Here is a 22982-nt window from a genome sequence, read left to right on the forward strand (position 1 = left end):
TTGATTTATTTTATATTTAAATGTTTAAATCAATATATATTTAAATGTTTAGTTTAGAAATAGATTATAATTTTACATTTTTTATTTACTCTTTTAAATCTAGAAATTATATATAGAAATACGTAAATTGGATATTCTTTTCTAATTAACATTTAATCCTTAATAAGACAACTTATGCCTTTAAATAACAAATTTTCTATTTAATTAAAATTTTACTCATTAAAAATGTGGCTTAAGTCTTCTTAGGTTATACAAGTTATGGCATATTGGCCTCTAAACTTTCTTAAGGCCCAATGGTTCCATTTATCATGTAGTTATGGCTTATTGGCCTCTAAACTTTCTTAAGGCCCAATGGTTCTATTTATCATGTGGTTAATCCTCAATCGATAATTAAGTCAAATATCATTTGTCTTTATTTGGAAATTACATAATGGGGTTGATCTTGTGTTTAGTTGGGATGATGTGAGACCTATTTGTTGTGGTAGGTCCGAAACTGATCATTTGAATGTCATGAACATGTGCTCCTATGCAATTTCATTGTGAAGAGGATAAACAGATTTGGAATTTGAAAGCAAACATCTTTTCTATTTCTTCGGCTAGGAATACCATTGACTTGAGCTTTCATCCTAACGGTTCGATTGCATGGAAGTGGAATCGTCTAGTGCCGAAAAAGATTAACATCCTTGTCTGGAATATTTATCTTAGTCATTTCCCTAAAAACTCAAATTTATTCATATTGGTATCTAGGTCGATAGTTTCAGGTACCCCATGCATGTGTTCCGCGAACAAAGAAAATGAAGCCCATCATACTTCATCAATTCTATTGTTGATTGTTGTTGCCAAGGTTTGGAGATGCATTGTTAAATGATGGAACGACTTCTTGGGTGTTTTTAACTCTTTAGAACATCTTTTTTTCGTAGCTAGATTGGGTCCAGTTCAGAATTCTTATTCATCATTAGAGAAGTACATAGTGGTTCGTTTATTTTTATCGGTGATATGGAAGTACTAAAACAAAAAGGTGCAATCCAGCTCGTGCTTTTTTGGCAGATGAAATTCAATTGGTGAGCATTAGTTGGTTTATTATTTGAAAAATATTAAGCGTTCCTTTGAAAATGATCAATTGGTGTTGTAACATGGAAGGACAATGTACTTGTATTCTATGACGACCTCTGCTTCCCGCTTGTTTTATTCTATGAATTTCCATCATTCAAAAAAATTTGGACAAATACAAAAAGTGTATAAATAGTATCATATCATGTACTTATTATTTAATATTAGGTTATAACTCGTGGAACCACAGTTACAAAATTAATTAATTTTTTATAGTATTAATTCATAATTATTAATCAGTTATTTTAATCAATTATTTTCACTGAATTATTAAATAAGTGCCATGTGATTATTATGTAACTTTATAATGGTAGATTCAAAATAAATATATGAATTCATTTTTAAGATATACGGGACATTATTTATGTGTGAATTAATGAAAAAAATGATGACATTATATAATAAAATATTAAATTGATTATAAAATAAAACAACCATAATAAGTGAAATAAATGACAACAAATAACAGTCTATATGAGTTATGTAAAATCCAGATATAGCAATGTACTTTATTTATGGTAGTCTTTATTTTGTAATCAACTTGTAAACAAATACAATTAAACACAACAAACAACAGTCTATATGAGTTACGTAAAATCCAGATATAACAATGTACTTTGTTTATATATTAAATTTGATATATTATAGATTGAAATTATATGTTTGTCTTAGGAAAGTAATGAAAAAAAGGTTCCTATATGAAACTATTACAGAAATGGTCCATATGGTAGAATTTTTTACACAACAGGTCCTTTTGGTAATAATTTGTTTAAAAAATGATCCATGTGGCATGAACAATACGACAAAAATGATAAATTTAAGAAACCTTCTACAGAAAGGAAAAATGGCACTGGATTTTTGATGCATTTGTAACCAAAACATTAGATAAATCAAAAAATAGCAACGTACTCTGCCTTTTTATAAAAAAAATAATAATAAACCACCCAAAAAATAAAGTATATTACTATTATTTTAACAATGAATTACAAAAACTTAGTCATTAATTGTGAATTTATAAATGGCTATTTGTATAAAACATATGATAAAAACATGATTGCAAAAAGGCAAACGGACAAAGACAAGTATGAAGGTTTGTATCGATCGGATACACTTCAAGTATAAAGAACAAAAGTAAACTAATCTAAACAAATAAAGAACAGAAAGTAAAGACCACAAGGAATTCTCCAAATTGTCTTTCAACAAGAAAGGCTTTGTTCTCACCAAGAAAACGAGGTTCTCATAAAGAAGGTGACCAAGACATATACATTAGGGTTTCACCCTAATGTTGAATATGTACTAATATTTACTAATATACAAGTATATCCCTTGATTGAAGGGATTGTATCTAATCTATACTAAGAACTGATCTTCATAACAAAAATATCAGATCTCGTATCTATTCTATACTTATCTGTATCATTACCTAATATACAAAAGATTACATAGAATAACTATCTTCAAGCTGATGTTGATAGACTTGATACGCTGACGCTGATGGTGATGTAGACGCTGATGCTGACAGATAGCGTGTAGAGTGTTTGACTCATCAGATTATAAGGTGTGACCTTACAATCTCCCCCTATTTGATGATGTCAAAACTAATCTTCTTATTCAGAGCCATCAGAAGAACCATTTTATAATTTGCCAACTTCTTTCAAAATCTCAGGCTTAACCCATCTGAATTCATCAATTTGAAGCTCTTCCAATATTTTACTAAACTCCATAGATATCAACACACGATATCCTTTTTCCAGTTCAAAATGACTAAGTCCTTCCATGCGAAGATGAAACAAATGTTCAGTGGGAGCAGCAGGAAGATCACCAGTACGTTGAAAACACATTTGATTTTGACTGTTAAAATAAAAAAAATGCAATGCTCTGGTTCTCGAATGAACATGTACTGAACTGGTTCAACACGCGCTGGTAGTTCGTTTTTGATGTACCGAGTGCCATAAGGATGAAGAGACTTGGTATTCTTGGACTGTCTAGGAGCGCCTGTTCTTCCCGAGGAGCATGGTATTGAATGTCCAGCTGATGACACAAGGTTCAGCTTCTTGACTTTGTTGAGTAGTTGTTGAATTTCCAACTTCAAATCCTGAGCATGAATAGTCTTATGTTTGTCAATAATTTCTTGAATTTTCATCCACTCGCTGTAACCAAATTTTACTAGCTCACGAGAAAATACAACCTCGGTGTATTCATATTCAGTCTTCTTCCAAACCAAGTGAAGTTTTATAGACCCGTTCCTTGTTTTGGTGCATCTCACCCGGATAATGGGATCAGGCTTTGTTCTACGAGTTAAAACGTCTCCAAACTTCTTTCGATTGATCCTATCGTTCTGCTCTGTAACCCTGTATTTTTTCTCCACACTATTATTGAAGAGTTGAGTTTTCTTGACTTGATCATTAGTGCTTTGAAAATCAGCGATTTCATCAGTGGAATCAAGAGCTTGAGCATGTTTGGTATAAAGACGTTCTCCTTTTCTAGATTCTTTCTTTTCTCAAATAGCAACATTATTCTCAATCATTATTTCTCTCACTTCATCAATAGTTATACCCCATACTTTACCCAATTCATTCAGATAAAAAATGAGCTTGCTTATCTTGGAAGGAGGAGATGCTGAAGGATCATTAGCAACAGAAGAACTTCCAGCTTCAACATCATGAGCCCCCCCTGAGAATGATGCCTTCCTTTTTCAAGGATTGAGCTCCCCCTAAGGATTGAGCTGATCGGCGTCAATGTCACTATTAGTTTCTTGAGGAATATCCCCCTCAAAGTATGAATCATGGTAGACGACATTCAAGGGAACAACAGGAATAACAGCTGGTGTAACGCCCGTGTTTCAAGGCTAAGCATTGATGCGATGATGTAATAGTCTAGGTCAACCATTGTAATCCATTTTAAAGTAATAAAGATGAATTACTTGAATATTACGTGAATTATATGCTTTTGTGTGCTTATTACTTGTTTATAATAATATAATAAATAAAGGATAAAAAATAAACGTCAAAAAAATAAAATAATAGATAAACCTGATATCTATGAAGAAAGTTGTAGTGGTCATGACAAGGGTTCCGAAGATATAAGGAACGCTGAAATCCGAGTTATAACGAAGAAGTTATGGCATGTCGAAGTTTCGCGACAGAACTGGCACGCCACTGCGTGACGTAAATAGTGAATTTACGATAGAGGACTTTTTAGCCCTAGCAATCTGAACAAAAGTCATAGTGTTCGTTAAACCGAGAGCGTTCATAAAAAGAACGCCCAAATCTGACTTTGTATGAGGAAGTCATGATTTTTCTAAGTTTTGGATCGGCAGTGCACAGCCCGAAGTTCGAATATTAAATCGAGCGGTTTTTAGCCAAAACAACCTAAACGAGAGTTGAAGATCTCGTTAATAGTAGCGCAACGGTAAAAAGACAGACGAAAACGGACGTCGGATGAAGAAGTTATGGGTTTTAACAGACTAATCTTGTCCCGGTCTGTTAAAGAATATAAATTTAAAATCGGTCGCGAATTAGCCGACAAAGTCTAAACGAAAGTTGTAGAGTATGGTCCCGCCTACGTGTGGACATAAAGAACGTCGAAAATGGAGCTCGTAGGCGAAATATATGAATTTTTGAAGTTGGAGTGGGAAATCACGAAGACTGTACGAGGGGGTACGCCCAGCATACCTTCGGACGCCCAACGTTCGCACTACGCGCCGCGTACAAAGCTTGGAACGCCCAACGTACTTCTGTCTTCTGCGGTCCGAGATGAGCCACGCACCACCACTGAAACCTCGCCACGTGTGTACGGTCGAGCTGTACGCCCTGCGTTCGTCCGAGGCCTCGCCTATAAAAGGAGGCTGAGGGCAGCCACTTTCTTCACTCCATAATCTTCTCTCTCTCACTACTTTCTCTCTCTAGCATCCCTAAACCCCCTAAAGACTAGGAAAACCCCTAGCCCCCGAAGGAAGCCCCTGAGAGCCCGAAGGCTCCAAGAAAAAGAGTTTTTGGTTTGAAACTCTGCCCGCACGGAGCCCGGTTTTCAAGCAAACCTCCCGGTTTCGTCAAAGGAGATTATTTTAAGAAGCGAAGTGTTGTCCGAATCACTCCTTATCAGGTGAGTGCATAGTCACTTTCATCTTACACATAGATATGAATTATTTTATATAAATTACGTGCTATGTGTATATATATTCTACTTGTTTACCTGAGATGTATGCTGGATGAAGATCTATACTTCTTTCTTTTCAGATCTGAACTTTATCTTCCAGATCTAAACTTATACTCTTGGATCTAAAACTTTTCCCTTCACATATAAACTTTCTCACTTCAGATCTAAACTTTTTAGACCTAAACTGTATATATGTATTTTGTACTTGAGATCTGTGTTGGATGAAAGATCTAAACTTCTTTCTTTTCCAGATCTGAACTTTTCTTCAGATCTAGACTGTATATGTATTTTATGCTTTGGAAGTTATATTGGATGAAATATTTTTAAACTTTGTTTTTCAGATCTAGACCCTTTTCTTCATATTTGAACCATATATGTATTTTCTTTACAGATCTAAACTATTTCTTCAGATCTGAACTGTATATGTATTTTATATCTACAAATATGTTGGGTAAAAATGGGTAGATGAAATAGTTGGTGTGTGATGAAAGATGAGTTAGAGGATGAGATAAAAGGTGATATAGATTATGAGATGAGGGTGAGAAGTGAAAAATGAGAGAAACCTTTACCCAAACGATGGTCCTGTCATCTAGCAGAGTACGGATGACAACCATGGACTATTTTAGACAGTCTGTGGAACACTAGCAGGCTCGCTACCTGTAGGTGTTGTGAACGATATGTTCACCCGGTGTACTCTAAAAACCCATTGACATGTATTGCAAGTGGACTCCCGCAAATAATACTGTCGATAAATGAGAGCTATGGACTTAGCACCCGTTGGATGAACCCTGGCAGCTATGGATTTAGTGCCTGTTGTATAAACCTTGGCGACGATGGACTTCGTGCCTATTCCTTAGGAAAACCCTTAGGAATAAGTGATAGATGATTCTTAGGGTAGATCCCTAGGAATTAAAGAAGATAATGGGGATGGGTAGTTGGGTTAATTGTTTGATGATAAAACATAATAACTTTAATATTGTGGGTTGAAAACCCTATGTACTCACCAGGTTTCCCAACCTGACCCACTCAGTTTATTTGTATCACAGGTGTCGATATAAAGCTACACTACACTGAGGGATTAAAGAAATGTAGATCACTAGTGTAAATGAATGTAAGTTCTGTTTATTCTTATGTTTATGTATTGACGTTGACATCCCAAGGTTTTAAAAAGAATAAAATACATTTTCTTCGGAAATGCTTTGATAACATATTTATCATGTTTTTCTAGGAACAAAATTCCGCAACACTTTTCTTAAGAAGTTACTCTGATTTTTATTAAAAAAAAAGCATAAACTAAATCGGTCTTTTCTGGCCGTAAAAATGGGGATGTCACAGCTGGTGGCATGAATCCTAGATCACGAAACTCTCTGTAGTCATCGGTCTCTGATTGATCACCAGTTTCTGGAATTGGTTGATCATCAGTTGTTGCATTAGCATCTGGAATGTCAGCAACAACAATTTCCTTTTGAAGGTCATCTTCAACTCTTCCAGTTTCAGACATCTCTGGCTGAGATGGAGTTGGTGCACTCACCACCATTTTCATTTTCTGATCAGGAATCTCTTGATTATTCTCCCCCTTTTTACAGCATCATATTGGGGAGGAGAACTAGGAGGTGGTGAAGGAGTGCGAGGAGGAGGATGAGATGGTGGATTTCTGGTGGTGGAGGAGGATTTGATGACGGATGTGGAGGTGGTGGAAGATTATTACCTGGAGAGTTTGGTGGGGTGTCATCAATAACCATATCATCAGTATCATCAGCACCTAAAGCCATAAATCTCTTCATATCAGCCACATCCTGTTCAACTTTAGACAATCTTTCTCCCAACGATTGAGTTATTTTTACTAGAAGAGAAAGTTGAGAGAGTACAATTGTTTCAATTTGGAGCTTGATTCCCCCCTGATAAACAGTAGCAGTCTGAATAGGTGTTGACATAGGAGGAACATTCTCAGCTTGAGGAAAAGGAAATGCTAGTCTTGGAGAGATATCATCTTGGATCAATGGCTCAGTAGTTACCACTAAAGGTGGGGTTGATCCATGTTATGCAACATCACTTGTTGATGGAGTGGATGAGAAATGAATGTGCTTATTCGTCCTTGGAGGAGAGTTCATTCCCTAAAAAAAAAAGTCTTCTATGTTGGTGACAGGCTCATCTACTTCAATATCAGTGTCTTCTTCTTCATTATCAGTGCTTTCCTCGTCATCATCCTCATTCTCCTCTTCTTCAGAGTCAGAGGATTCAAGCACATATGGTTTCTCAATCCATTTTTGCATCCTTACAGTAATATGCAAATCATCTTCAGTAAGAGCATAATTAATGATCTTTGAGGAGAGAGTAGGAATTGGAATGATAATCCCATGACTTTCAACATAGCCTTCCTTACGAGCTAAGATCAGTCCAAGCCAACGAGGATAGGGAACATACACTGGATTTTTGTTCCCAGTGCTGCAATCAATCACCTGATCAAGAAAAAGTTGAGCAAAATCCAGTCTTTTGTTGTACACAATAGAAAACAAAATCCTTTGATCAAAGAGATTCAGTTGATCCAAACTCTCAGTCTTGTGTCCAAGATATTTTCCAATAACCCAAGTTAAGACTTCTATCCTACACCAAAACACTGATGAAGAGTGTATTTTTAAGGATCACGAGTGGTGCCCTGAAGATGAAAACTATACCCTAATCTTTCACGAACAAACTTGCATTTTTCTTCCAAGGGAGTTTCAGAATAATTTTCTAATCGAGGAAGACGAAGAGCAGTTCGAAAATATTTCACATTAATAGTAACGTTATGTTGACCATCTCCAATGGTTCCACTATTCGTTTGAGCATCATAATTAGGCAGAGCATGAATAGTAGAACTCACATACTTGTTTAGGGTAGAATGGGTCTAGGAAGTCACAAAAGGCATATCTAAGAGGGTAGATTTTGACATATTCGACGAAATCTTCGATGCCTGAATTCATGAACTGCTTTGGGATGTCATCAGAGAACGCCACATTGTTTTCTTGAATGATGATGGGTAAATCAGGGGCATAAGGACCTTTGACAACATTAGCATTTGGGGTAAACTCATAAAAAGGCTTTGAGATGGTAAGAGCTTGAGGAAAATAAAGGTTGAAAGAGCCTTTTGAGAGAGAGAGAGAGAGAGAGAGAGCGAGAGAGCGAGAGAGAGAGTGAGTGAGAGCCAATTTCATTAATAGCTTGTAAAAGTTTGTGATATCTCTTGATAGTATGGGTTTAAACTACCATTCAATGACATATTATTGCAAGCACTCATCAGCGTGTGGTTTCATACGCTGACTCATTAATCACTTTTAGTAGAAGAAAAAGGGTAAGAGTGGTATGATGCGTGTGATAAACTATGGTGTTTTAGCTTAACCATCGACATAAATTTTTCAAGCTCTCATCAGCGTATGGTACATTACGCTGAATCATAAAGATTTAAAGAAGAAAGTAAGGATAGAATGGATTGTTTCAGTCATCATGAGGTAGAATCAGCGTGAATCATCAACAATGATAACCCATCAGCAAGAAATGGTTTAATCCTTGCATCATAGAGTTAGTTATAGTCTAGAATCAAAGATTCACCATCAATTCATTATGGTACCATGTCATACCTCAGATTAGGAGGCCGGGGTCATTAATAACCTTTTGTCATTTAGGACCAGACAAGTAACTCTTACGTTGATGACTATGCAATCAGGGTAAGCCAGTGGGTTATGCTCAATGTTTCAGCAGAACATGAGACTTGATGCATATGACAAGAATGCTTCCAGGGACAGAGTCATGTAAGATAGTTCACTAAGAATAAACATCCAAGCCTTTATATCAATTTTTTTGGACCACGCAATCTCACTTAGAATGTTTAGATGATGCTAGACAATCAGCGTAAGGGGGTGACTCAATGTTCTCAGTAAATACTTGCTGATGAAATACTTAGAGAGATTTAGTCACATACAACACCATGCTTCTAAGGATGATAATTTATTAATAGTTACATACTTGGCTCATGAATTGCCACCAGAAAATCCTTTTAAAAATGGTACAAAATAATATAATTAATACAAGAATACAAACAAAAGAGTTAGTCAAACAAGGAAATATTCTAAAAGCAATATTTTTGTAGCTTTTTCAGAAGCATGATAAAGACCTGATCCATGAAATCTTTTGAACTGAATAGCCATAAATGAACTTCCATTTTGAAAGATATCTACCCCTCGACACTGACTATAAAAGAGAGCAAACAAGATCAACCACATCAAACACAAGTCATAATAAATAAAGAGAGAGAATGCCTTTAATCATTGGGATTTTGCATATTGATTCCAAGCTTCAATTTCACCAAGAACAAGAGAGGAATATGAACCAGTCTTTGTAACCAACGAGTTAAGAGGATCCAATCTTTGTAACCTTCGAGTTATGAGAGTCACCAAGACAAAACTCGGAGGTTCCACTCATTGTGATCCTTGAAGGAAAAGAAGGTGGGACCACTATCTTGTTGAAGACGCCTCTGGATTTCATAAGGGAGTTGGTGTTGTTGTAAGAGAATCTATGAAAATAGATGTGCTATGTTACCTAACTTCACCTCATCCCATTTCAACAGAGATAGGTTGTTCAAGACAGAAGAGATATGTGTCCAGAAGAACACATTTAAGCACATTTATCCCCTATCTGGTCTCATCAACAGGATGCAACTAGTCAGTCAGCGTGAGCATCGGCATTGCGGAGAGAATTGTTGCCGTTGAAGAAAAGATGCAGAGTCAGCGTCAACTAGCTCTACAAGGAAGGTGATGCATTCAAGGAATGACACGCCGATCCTTTCAAAAGAAGCAAATTGATTAAAATCACTATTAATAGAGAAGAACATGAGTAGGCAATGTTAGTAGCAAAATGTACAATTGTATAGTCCTTTAGTAAAAATAAAAGTTAAAAAGAATTTTTGAAGCAAAAAATTATAATACGTAAAAAAATCCAGTAGGTTATGTTAAGAAATTTAAAAGTAGCAAATCATAAAGTAAAAACAAATAAAGTAGAAATGTCTAAGCAAACAAAATCAAACCATATAAATTTTGTTGTCCCTGAGTGAAGTAAGCATAAATTTTTTCTTGGAATCAAACACATTTCCTTCATGGAAATCGAAAATAACTTTATAACCAGCGTCACAAAGTGGATTGATGGAGATAAAATTGTCTTTTAGACCCTCGACATAAAACACATCCTTCAGCTTGATCATCTTGCACTCAAATGTTCCAACACCCATAACAGTTCTTCCACTATTATCACCAAAAACCACCATTGGACCATCCTTCTCTGCAAAATATGTTAAGAGGGACCTGAGACCGGTCATGTGCCTAAAGAACCCACTGTCTAGGTACCAAATATGTGCTAGATTTAGACTTGATCCTTGGATACCGTGAGAATTATCAGTGTCACACATGTTGAGATTACCATCAGGGGAATCATTGATAAGAGCCATTAGACCCTTAACATTCAGCCCCTCATCTTCAGATGTCTCCTCTTCTTCCACCCATTCTTCATGATCCTATTGTTTTGCAATAAAAGCTTTGGCAAAGAGATGTATTCCTTCTTCATATGATCCAACAGCTTCTTGTACAAAACTTCATAGTTCTCAGAACTTTGAGCTTCTTTCTTCTCTTTATAGTCCCTGGAAAAATGGTCAGGGCTTCCATAATTAAAACAGTTACACGAGTTTTTTTTTTGTAGTGGATTTTCTCGCTGAAATGCCTTCCTTAAACTGAGCTCTTCGACCCCTATTGGATCTGCTTTGTTCATAAATTTTGACAATAAGTGAAATGCTAGCAAATAGTTCATCAATGATATCTTCACCACTCTCTTCACCCTGATCTGAGTCATCTGAGTCACTGAAGTGCTTCATTGCTTCCTTTCCAGAAACCAATGTTACAAAATTTTCCTTGCTTGATTCCTTCATGATATCTTTGCGATGAACTTTGGTCTCTTCGTAGTTTCGAAGGTTTCCAAACAGGGAGTTATTATCCATGGCATTTATCTTTTCACTATTTTTAAGGAAATCAGTGTGATGTTCCCAAATTTTCCCAAGAGAGTCAAGAAACTTTAGAACCAACTGAGATGAATGCTTGACGATTCCCAACCTGCGCATATAATTAACCAAACAGTTAAACAGTAACGACCCAAAAATCATGGGTAAAAATTTCATTATTAATATAGCTAAAACATCAATACCATTTAGCTTAACATTCCAAATCATAGTTAAGTGAATCATTTATCAGAGTTTATCCCAAAATCAATCATTGCGGAAACCATAGGTGTGTGCACTGCAATCGATCCGAGCCCTTCCTTTCCAAAAAGATGATACCTGAAACCATAAACAAACCTGTAAGCACGAAGCTTAGTGAGTTTTCCCAGATCATACCACACACACAATCCACATAACACATATCTTGATAGCTATAGAAACTACCTATAACACATAAGCCATGCATACATAAACCTAAGAATGCCATGGGCTACCCCACATGGTCTTACATCCAACGTGCCATAGGCTACCCCACACGGTCTTACATCCAATTGACATGGGCTCCCCCCCCCCCCCTCGGGGTCTTCCATGCAATAACATACATAATCACATAACATATCATATATCACAGAAATATCTACACATAATACAAACATAAACCTGTAAGGATGTCGTGGGCTCCCCCCAGGGTCTTATATCATAGTGTCATAGGCTACCCCACATGGTCTTTACCTAGGAATGCCATGGGCTACCCCACATGGTCTTACATCCAATTGCCACGGGCTCCCCCCAGGGTCTTCCATGCAAGTATCACAAAGACAACCAGCATATCACATAGCATATAATCACTAGGATATCATTTAGCATAAGCTATCTATCATACCACATATCCCTACTACAGCTAGTGTACCACATAACATAACATGGGTGGGCCTTGGTGCCTTAGACCCATTGGTATGGTGAGAAGACTCACCTCGCACTGCAGAAGCTTCCCGCATGAATTCCTTAGTTGTTGCCCCGCCTGCTTCCGGAGCTGTCACTACCAATCAATATACCCAATTAGCAATTGGATCCCATACCAAAATCCTTAATCCATGCATGGGTTAAAATGACCGTTCTACCCCTGGCCCAGTACGATCCAAACTTAGGCCCAAACCCAAAACAAAAGCCCAACACTAGGTAGGCTTTCCAAGTCCACTAGTGGCCCACTAATGGCCTAATTTGCCAAATTGGGACCAACCCCTCTAATGGGCCTTATCTTAAGCCCAAACATATTCCTGGCCCACAACATCTGACTTCTGATGGTCCACTAAGGCCCAAAGGCCCAAAGTCCACTGCCTGGCCCAACCCAAGGCTCAAAACACTCCAAGCCCAATACTGATGAGTACGCGGGGCGTACTCCCTTGTACGCTAAGCGTTCTAGCCAAATGGTGTGTACGTTGGGCGTACCTGCATGTACGCTCAGCGTACTCCCATGTTAATTCATTTTCCCATTAAGTGCTTAATACTCAGATCCAGAAGCTACAATCACAGATCCAAGTCCTCTTCAATGTCTAAAACCATAAAGTTGCTTACTTGATGGCTTTGCATGACCCACATAATCTCAAACTCCAAAAATGATAAACTACTTCCATGGAAATGGTCTTAACTCATGCATGAACCCATAAAGACCTCCAAGATGGCAGCTTTCTGCCTTAGGGACTCATCTAACACTGAGAGTGGCAACTCAAAGCCTAAGAATCAGATTTCAACCATAAAGTTCCATCCTTGGGACCAAAATGAACTAAAACTCACAATGGTAGATCTAAGAGATGAAATATCAATATCAAAGCTTTATACCTTCATCAAGCTGAGAATGAGTCCCAAATGCTAGATCCACAAGCTCCTCCTTGATTCCCATCTTTGCAACAAGTTCCAACTTCTTGACATGCACCACAAACCACCCAAAATGCACCCACAAAGCTCACAACACTCTTGGATGAAGCTACCACTCAAAATTAGGGTTTAAGGCTCTGAGAATGAAAGGGAGGCGTACCCCCTCGGACTTAAGGTGCTTTAAATAGCAAGCCAACCCTAAAAATTAGGGTTTAGGGACTCTGAGCGTATGTTGGGCGTACTTCTCGTACGTTGGGCGTACGCCTCACCGCACCCGCACCATAAATCCTTATACGCTGGGCGTAACCCAACTTACGCTGGGCGTACCCGGCTAAACACACGCATGCATTCCTTGCATGCATGGGCTGCCTTGTCACAAAACTCCATTAGGGGCTAAAATCGACAATAACTTCAAAATGCCATAACTCCTTCATCTTAAGTCTGTTTCCGACGAACTTGATATCCATAAAAAGGTGGTGGGAAGCCCTATGCTCCTAGCCACACTCCCAAGCCTAAAACCTTCCGATAAATCCGAGACCCCATAAAAGACCGAATCGCTTATACCTTGGGCCTCCGAACCCGCAACCGAAGTGCTTTTCAAAATCAGGTGTTACAACTCTCCCCTACTTAAATTAGATTTCATCCTCGAAATCATCCCATACCATCCTCATGACAACTAACTAAGGCCTCATGGCCACAGCCCCGAGCATACCCTAGCCTTTCCAAGGAAACCGAAACCAACCCTCGTAGGGTTCTAGAACCCGAAGATGAACGAATTCCTTGCAACCTGATCACACCTGCTTCATCCGAAATCTGAGGTTTCGAGATGGTCTGTCTCCCTGACAGAGTGCCCACATCGAATCATCATCGAACTGATTCCACAAGAAACCAGTCTAGATAGAATACTTCCCACTCATAATACCTTGAAGCTTCCTAAAGAACAAAATCACCGATCAACTACGACTACCGAATAACAAGCAATTCCACACACATACCCCAAATTACTGAAGTCGCTCCTACTCCTCTTGCTACCACATGGCTGCTTTCCTGAAGAACAACTGTGGACCTCCCTGGTCCCAACCTGTCTGCCAACTATCCAGAACACCGTACACTACCCGATTGCTGAGCCAAAAACAAACTCAGCAGTCCCCTATGACCTCCGAAGAATACCTCGTCTAACCAAAACTGCCCTATCTCCTTCAATCCATTTGATTCATCCGATCGAGATAGGCTGACAACCTGTCGCCACTGAATCCGACTCAAAAAGGGTGAACACTACCATAATCGTTGTAGTCTTACATCATACCCGGTCTCCTTCGACCTGCCGTTTCCTGATTCTGACATGTCGTGGCTCTATTACGGATAGAGCCACCCGAGACACATCACAATGGCTTAAACTACCATCAAACCAACCCGTTCACCACCCTGGAATTCTGCCCATGATGCCCTTGGCATATAGATGCCCCACATCCCATCAAACTGAAAAAAAAAATCCTGAACGAATTCCGATTCGGGTTCCTATCCAGATCTAAATTGTTACTCCGCTCCTATCCAGAGATCCTCGAATCGGTATTTGCATAATCCTCCATAACTTCCCGTCATCCTTTACTCGATCGATTAATAAATACCTTTAGCCGATTCTCTGAGACTTCCGGTCTCGCACCTGGTCCAACCATCAGGTTCTTATTGATGGGTATCAAGCAATACAACATTCCTATGGTATACATGCAAACCCTAACAGCTTTTGGATCTAGTTTGTCTAATGAACATGAAATTGAATATCCAAAGCTATAAACCCTAGATCTATCATATAAGAACTGAAATAAGGGTTTACTAATTACCTTTGATTGTTATATAGTAATAAGAATCAATTCCTTGCTTTAATTGGCTTCAGAAAGCTTAGTGCCTCAAGTGTTGCACCTCTAATGGAGTCACAAACACCACTAAGCAACTTGGATGAAGAGGGAGGAGAGAGGAGGCACCAAAAACGGCTGGAAACCCTAAAGGAACACTTAGCTACGTTTTTGGGGAATAGGGGGCCTTTATATACATGTAGGCTATTAGGGTTTACAACTAGGAAACTCTAATCTGGCTGCTTAAGCCCTAAGCAGCCCATGGACTCCTTTAACATATCCCTTGGACGAATTCCTTATGGGCTTCCCATAGAATTCGTCCAACCTATATTATTTAGGTAATCCATAGCCCAATTGCAATTATCTTATAATTACAAATCCAGTCCCCTAAGTTTAATTAATCTCTTTTAACCACAAAATTAATTCTTAATTAATTCTTGACTAATATTAAATAAACAATATGATTTCTCCTTTAATATATTATTCTTATAATATATTAATAAATCATAATTAAACCTTTCTCTCCTTAATTCATCCTACATATTGCTATGGTGAAGGCAACCCAAAAGGACCATGCTCATAATCGGGTCAAGTACATACCAAAATAGTTATGGACTTAGACACTAATCCAACAGTCTCCCACTTGGATAAGTCTAATAACTATTCTACATAACTTCAGAACCTGATCAGCAATCGTAGCTTTCAAAAGCCACTGTCAACTCTGATCTTATCAGATACGCGTGTCCTTTAGATAAGGGATTATATATTCCTCCATTCTCAAGATATCGTATAGACACAAGACATGAATTTGATCATTCTCTCTATACTGTTTCCCGACTTCCGATTTATGACGACTGACAACAGACTACAATTGAACACATCAACTTAGTCCCGGCTTGGCCAAGCGCTTAGGGTGTCATCACTAAATCATCGAGAGGCCCACAGATATCGCTTTTATCCTACTTTGGGTAAAAGGAATGGATAAACTTTGACTCAAATGCTTTCTTGCACCTACTAATCGAATCACACATAACAATAAGTTTTATAACACCAAGTTACTGGTGCGTTTACTTATCATCAATGTGCAACCGACCAGCAAATAACAACTCACACGTCTCGGTTTCAAGAATATACAATGTTATCGTCTCACAATTACTCATGATAAATAACCATGAAGTGATTCAAGTGAGAGTGGGTTTGATCCAATACTCTAATCTTATTAAAGCACTCATGAACTCTGCAGCAAACTTGTGCTATGTATAAACACTTTAGACAATCTACAGACAGATTCATGACAATCTTCCTTCATACCTACTTCCAACGTATGACCGACTGTGGAGGTTCGAATAACCCAATTATTCTGGAAGTCAAAACATGCAAACTGAAACACAATAATAATACTTAATCCTTTATGGCCCCAAAACTTTTGAGTGTAAGTAAAACACTTTTATTTAAACGCCATATTGATTACTCATTATTCATTGTTTAATGTTTCGGAAAATCAACTTATTACACGAATTATAACCACAATTGTCCCATGCTCCAAGCATGTACACTTTGGTTTCCTATGGTCCATACTTTGTGAAATAGATCAATTGAAAAACTTTTTCCAATGAAACTCATTTCACAATCCCCAATCCTTATTATTAGTATAAGAATACCAAATTCTTGCCACTTTTAGAATATGCCAGATTTTAACATTTTATGCAATGATTCTTTCGTAATGTCACAGCACAAAAGTCACCAAGACCCGGCTAATGAAATTAAAAGGTATTCTATCGGAAATTGTTACAAGGCAATTCCATAGACGTGAAGTCTCACATTCAAAGTACATTCCTTTGAACATCCTTCTCGCATAAAAGTTTCTAATCTAGACATATTTCTTAATATCCAACTCCCATTAGTGGAAACATTTCCATATTTGCCATATGACAACTCATTCTTAATAGAATCTTATCTATTCATAATAATGTCAATATAGTCCATCCAATACTATACTTCCAACTACTCACAAGCGACAAATCCTCAATGAACCTCAGATCGTCCTTTGATAGTTGTTTAATCATTTTAGTCAAATCCAGTTCTAGTCCTTTTCCCTCTTAATGCCCTAGGCATTTGGAAAATGTTAGAATGGTCAAATATTATAGCATATGCAATCGATCCTATACCCGAAGCGTATTGGACACGATGCATAATGTCTCACATAAAGACGTGATACTTTATCAGCCTTCTGCCATAATATTTTATGTGCCCTGTTCCCACAATTCGAACTATGAAGAGGGATGTCGTAATCATAATCGAATTTTGAGAATGAACTATATATCATTGACTAAATTTTATTAACATTTCTCGATCTAAGCTTTTAGATTTTGAAACGAAGTATAATATTCTCTCCCTTAATTATAGCAAAACAACTTTTCAACCCTTGCAACTTTGCAAAGTGAATCTTTGTTTTCTATAATTAATATTGCTAACTTGCAATACTTACCATAATAATCATGCTCCCACTAACATGATGATTATTATCTTACCAGCATAACACTTATGCTCCCACTAGCTTTGACATGTATTCAGAAAACAATTGAACTTCCAGAAAACAATGCTTATTGAATTTCTTAAGTTCATATTTCTAATACCTAATGCTTTGATAAGCCTTTATCTAATCTTTTTAAGCTCATACACCTTTGCCTTAGATAGCTCACATGTGTGTCTAAACAATTCAGAATTTATGTTACTAAGTCTCAAATGTTCAGACCAATTGCCAAATCTCACAATTCGAACTATGAAAAGGGATGCCGTAATCATAATCGAATTTGAGAATACAATTTTCACAATTGCTATCTACTTAAAATCTCTCTTATTGAAAGAATTTCCTTACAATCATTTTCATGAAGGAGGGAAACCTTATGACACTTAGATTTTTAAAGTGTATGCGTTCCTATCCATGTGAATTTGTCATAATAACAATCATAAGATAATGTTTGTGACAAATTCACCATTGCTTCCAGGTTGTTAAGCAGCTCACCCTTACCTATCAATGTACTTTCCATTGATCTAGGTGCTTGCCTTTATGCATTCAAATGAGAATTCATAGAACTCACATACACAGTTAACTCAACTGGAATGGCACAGAAAGTATGACAGGTTATAAACCTCAAGTCACGTGTTAGTGATAATCAACTAGGTTTACTCTTGATTTGTTCTTGAAACTTTTGAAGACATTTAAGACTCCCACTGACTCCTTGACATATGAGGTTCTCTTGTCAAGAAACATTTCTTGACAAAACAAATATTCAAGAGTTAGTGTAGCTTCTTGTCAAGTTTAACACTTCACTCAATTGGTCCTAGTTGGTCTTTGTCTTATCCAAGACATCACAACTTACCAATTTCAAATGTACAAGAATAAGGAACTTTCTTATTCTACATTTGATAAGTGTTACAAACCTACTTAAGACTTGTCACTCATGTCACAATCTTGACTCTAAGACTTGATATTGGAACGAAGTATGATTGACTTCTTGATTTAACCATTTCTACAATTCTCGATTCCTCTTCTTAGACATGCAATTGCACTAAGACTCATTTAGAGGATCAATCGAGATATGGTTCTTAATCATTAAGACTTATCATAAAACACAATAAAAGTTACTCTCCCTTCTTCTTAGAATAGAGAAACTTTTATTTTTCTGCCTACTAGATTCTTCTTATTCGTTCTGCTATTGATTGAAACTCTTTCAATCAACTCATAATTATACTCAATCTTATTAGTATAACCATATTTGCTAAACTTTAGTAAATCATGACGAATATCTTTATTACTCTTGTGGTGGACTTGATTGACGTACAACCTAGTGTACTCGATCTCTTAGTCCTTCACTTGACACTTTGTCAAAGAATTAGTCTAATTTTCAAATATGAAGTTTCTCATTCATCACACAATGCATGTTGCATGATTCCAAGTTTCTGTCCAATTGAAAATTAGGTGATGAGAAACTCTCCCTATTTGGTAAATTCTTGACATTTCCACAAATAACACAATTAAGAATCAAATCCATTATTGCTAATAGAAGAAACATTCAAACATCAATTTTTCATACATGCCATTGCAAGGATAAATAAATAAGACAAAAAACAAATTTTATTTTATTGCGGAAAAACTTTGTCCTTACAATGCAATTCAACTAAAAAACTATGTTATTGCATATTTCTTAGAAATCTACTCTAACTCTAAAGTAGCAGCTCAAAAATCCGATCTTTGAATCCATTCGATCGAAATCCATTTCTTCGTGATCAGATTCAGCACGCTTCTTCCTTAAGTTTCCTTTCTTTTCTTCGATCCTGCAAAACATCAAAATGTAATCTTATAACATCATGTATTAAGAATCAAAATTAGGAACTTATAGAGTTAGTTAATGGATTTTACTTGAAGTAGAGCCATACGTCTTGACTCTCCCATCTCTTAGATCTCTCAGGTAAACAGGGCGGCTTCGTCTCCAATGCCCCTTCTCTTGGCAGTAAAAGCAAATGGATTCCTTTGGTACATAGCAAGGGACAATCTCAGCCTTTTCTGGACTTCCAATGTAGCCAGTGTCCAATGAAGTATGGGAGTATGATCGATCAATAAAGTTTGCTTGACCAGTGCGCCAAATCATCGCTGATTCAGCAGCAATAAGCAAATAGATCAAATCAATGAGGGTCACGTCGTGGTCCATCATATAGTACTCTCTAACGAACTCACTATATGATTCAGGAAGCGACTGAAGAACCCAGTCAACAGCCAACTCGCCTGAAATCTCGACACCCAACATCCTTAACCTGTCAATGTGTGACTTTATCTCTAAGACATGTGCACACACAGGTTTCCCATCTTCGTGTTTACTTGCCAAAAGGGCTTGAGTGAGCTTGAACTTTTCAAGCCTTCGAACTTGTGGGTCAGGGAGAACAATTTGAGGAGGTGGAGGAAGAGAAGCATGACTCTCATTTCCTTGATCGTATCTTGGAACGTCATCTTCATTTGGAAAGCTTGTTCCAATGGATTTGGGAAGACCATTGTAAGATATAGACATCTACAAAACGGGAGAAAATTCAAGTCAGTTGATAAGAATCCTTGATGTAACACCCAAATGAGACATCAAGGCTAGGATCCAACACAATACTCTACAACCTAGAAGAGGGATGTCGTAATCTAGTTGCAGAATATTTGAAGGTAGGTAAATGACGATTTACCAATTTCCACCATGAAAAACAAAAAGGAAATTTAAGTTTTAAATGAATTGAAACTCCTAGATCTTTTGAGATTCATTGAACTTTTCAATGGCATGTTTAATATTGATTATGCCCTTCAAGTTTGCGACTGGGATGCCGAGGATCACAAACAAGGTGTGAATAACCATACGAATCACGTGGTGCACCCAATGCTACTATCACCTAATCAATGTGTCGGTTAGCCACACACGCTCCATTGATCTATGATAAACATCGAGCCACCCTTCGCCACCAATGTCAATCCCAAATTAGTGTGCCGGTTAACCACACACGCTCCACTAATGTTTGACAAGGGTACGAAGTGTAATTCCATGGATTAGCATACAATTTCACATTTTGCCTAAAGTAACTAGAATTTGGGAATTTGTAAAAGCATGTAGTTACTTTGTACTTCATTATACATTTAATGGAAGGTTTTGTCCTATCCTACCCGTTCGGCTAACGACCCTCCACTAGTCAAGAGTGCGGTGGGTAAGAGTGGATACCCATTCAATCGCCATTTTATAGGCAATTTCCTTAAAACCCCTTATAGACCAGCTTCGTAAATGAGGCCTACTAACGATAAGACTGACTGTTTACTCATATATATATATATATATATATATATATATATATATATATATATATATATATATATAATATTAGACTTTTAATGTTACATATATATAGTATAGGGTGTATTTTACACTTTTAAAATACTAGGTGGTCTAATTTAATTAATTATACTTTTAATTTAATTAAATGTAAACCAAAACTTTATGGATTTATTAACTCCCTTTTAATTATACAATTTAATTAATTAACAAAACCATAAGGGTGTAATTTGAACTTTTCAAAAAATACGAGGTTTTTAGAATTTAACATTTCAAAAATTAAACTTTTAATCAACTTTTAAATTCCAAAACTTGAGGGCAAGTTTTGAAACTTTTCAAAACATTAGGGTTTAGAATTTTTAAATATTTCAAAATTAACTTTTAATCAAAAAATTTAAATTCCAAAACTTAAGGACAAGTTTTGAAACTTTTCAAAACACTAGGGTTTAACTATTTAAATTTCAAAAAACAAAACTTTTAAGTTCAAATTTAAACTATAAAACCTAAAGGGAGAAATTTGAAACTCTTCAAACTTTGTCAAGAACATTCTAGATCAACAATTCAAATAAGGCAATTATATAATTTTGACCTAGTCTAATTTCTTGCAAGATAATACACCAAATAATTCAAATAATTAAATTTAATCATAGAAGGAAGTAATTATTCATTTAATATGAAATTATCTTTTATTTTGGCAAAGATAATCACCCAATATCATACAAATCCGATTTTTATCAATAAAAAACGTTTTGGTAATTATCCCACAGCAAAAATAGGCAAGAAACCCGAAAAATCCTCCATCTGACCCTCTGACTCGTCGAGTCAGGCTTGGACTCGTCGAGTTCACTATGGACTCGGCGAGTTCAGCCATGGACTCGGCGAGTTCAGCCATGGACTCGGCGAGTTCAGCCATGGACTCGGCGAGTCCAGTCGAAAAACCTCAAAAATTTCGATTTCAGTCAAAATTCGATCAAATAAGCATCAAATTCACTAACAAACAGCCCTAGTCTCTGATACCACTGATGGGTTTCAAGCAATACAACATTCTTATGGTGTACATGCAAACCCTAATAGCTTTTGGATCTAGTTTGTCTAATGAACATGCAATTGAATATCCAAAGCTATAAACCCTAGATCTATCATATAAGAACTGAAATAAGGGTTTAGTAATTGCCTTTGATTGTTATATAGTAATAACAATCAATTCCTTGCTTTGATTGGCTTCAGAAAGCTTAGTGCCTCAAGTGTTGCACCTCTAATGGAGTCACAAACACCACTAAGCAACTTGGATGAAGAGGGAGGAGAGAGGAGGCACCAAAAACGGTTGGAAACCCTAAAGGAACACTTAGCTACGTTTTTGGGGCATAGGGGGCCTTTATATACATGTAGGCTATTAGGGTTTACAACTAGGAAACCCTAATCTGGCTGCTTAAGCCCTAAGCAGCCCATTGACTCCTTTAACATATCCCTTGGACGAATTCCTTATGGGCTTCCCATAGAATTCGTCCAACCTATATTATTTAGGTAATCCATAGCCCAATTGCAATTATCTTATAATTACAATCCAGTCCCCTAAGTTTAATTAATCTCTTTTAACCACAAAATTAATTCTTAATTAATTCTTGACTAATATTAAATAAACAATATGATTTCTCCTTTAATATATTATTCTTATAATATATTAATAAATCATAATTAAACCTTTCTCTCCTTAATTCATCCTACATATTGCTATGGTGAAGGCAACCCAAAAGGACCATGCTCATAATCGGGTCAAGTACATACCAAAATAGTTATGGACTTAGACACTAATCCAACACTTATGAGATCCAATAACAAGGCTACCCAGCCGTAGCCCTACAGAAACATGCACTACTTGACCATAAGATCCTGTATCACGAGGTCCAACCCATAGCTCAGCAGTCTCTACCGGTTCCATCCTAAATTCCCATAACCATCCGGGCTCGCCCCCAGATAACTGATTGGTCAAACACCTCCGGTCCTGATCCTAACTAAGCTGTGGCTCCCCCACAACCCAGCGAACTAGCCTGCCCTAGTCCAAATCACCTGAAAGAATTCGAGAACGCTACGGCACCCCCGCAGTTTTACAAC

Source organism: Lactuca virosa, chromosome 8 (assembly GCF_052849685.1).
Source record: "Lactuca virosa cultivar CGN04683 chromosome 8, Lactuca_virosa_CGN04683_v6, whole genome shotgun sequence".
NCBI lineage: Eukaryota > Viridiplantae > Streptophyta > Magnoliopsida > Asterales > Asteraceae > Lactuca > Lactuca virosa.